We start from the raw sequence: 1,498 nt of genomic DNA, 5'->3' as shown, positions 1-1,498 counted from the left end.
GATCAGAGTTGTTATCAGTTCAAGGTTGTGTTTGCACTCTTCTATTGGCCTTAATCAGGAGAAACTGAACATAAGGGGAGAACTACTGCCCCTGTGCTCTATCACATGTGAGATGGGGCCTGGTAACCTCTTCCTTTTCCATGCATGTTTTAAGAGAGGAATGATTCATGCTGTGGGTTTATATTACACTCTGATATCTGTGTTATGGTTTGCAAGGGCTATTTATACACACAAAAAATCACACTTCGCTAGCTTGATAGTAGTCTAACTATAAGCGAGTAGTAAATAATAGTTGCATAATTCAAAGTCAAAATACAATACATAAGGCAGTAGACTCTGTTGCCACTGGCTTTGCATTGACTTCAGCAGGTTTTGGAGCACATTCGAGACACAGAAGATGCAAAATCAGGTATCAAAACACAGAGAAGGAAGACGGATGCTACAGCCCTCGGGGTAACGGCTGAAATATCAGATCTGTCTGTCAGGCCAAATCTGTTGCTGTCAATGAACTTCCACTGGCCTCAGAGGAACTCAATGCATTTGTGTCGTGTGAATGCACTTTAAACAGGTTGGCATCGTGATTTCATTGACGTGAGCTGGTGATGCTACCCATAACTGATAGACAGCAGAGTACAAAATAATTAGTCTCATCACCCTAAATGAATACCAGTGAAACGTTCTTACTTTCCCTCTCACCCACACAATGATGTATCTCACTTCTGCCACATGCCAGTATCTCTTCACTAATTACCAACTTAAAAAAACTGAGATAACGTAGCTTTAATCCTTTTGTCTACTGTTTATTTGAAAGTTGGAATCTACAATCTAAGGACTGATCAAAAACATAAATAATTTGCTTTTAAACAGCTTTTTGGTGCTGGGTTTTAGGACTCATTTCACTTCTATGCTTTGAAATTTCACCTCTCAAACAGCATGGAGTTAGCCCCAGCTTGCCAGGTATTATTCGGCCTGTTGCGGTCTGTGAATTTAAGAGACGAGTAAACGCAAGATCCCGGCGGTTCCAGCCCGGGCGGAGACTCCTAACCTTCTCAAGTCAAAGGCGAACAAACTTTTTGAGCAGTGTTAGGGTGACTATGTGAACGCTGTTCTCGGTTTGTGTTTTTAAAGAGCATCTTACAGAAAACGGGTTTGGAGCGTGAAAACCAACTGCGGTGCAGTCCCAGAGCGGGTTTGCATTTGTCCGTGGTAGCAGCCTTTGCACCGCAACGCGGGTGCCAGGAGTGAGGCAGCGTGTGCTTCCCGCTCCCGCTCCCCGCTCTGGCAGGCGGCTCTGGCGGAGGCTCGGCGCTCCTGGGTCTCGGCCGGCAGCGGCGGAAGCCCGCGAGCAGGGACAATCCTTGTCCTGATGCTCCCCCATCCGACAATTTCTGGGTGTCTCCCTTCGCACCGCCGGCTCTTTTGCCGTTATTTCCATCGGGTTCGGTTCCTGCCTGCGCTGCGGGGATGGAAGGGGGCCGGCGGCACCCGCGGACGGCGG

The sequence above is a fragment of the Corapipo altera genome, unplaced genomic scaffold (assembly GCF_003945725.1).
Source record: "Corapipo altera isolate COAL_440 unplaced genomic scaffold, ASM394572v1 45, whole genome shotgun sequence".
Classification (NCBI taxonomy): Eukaryota; Metazoa; Chordata; class Aves; order Passeriformes; family Pipridae; genus Corapipo; species Corapipo altera.
This window is presented reverse-complemented; position numbering follows the sequence as displayed.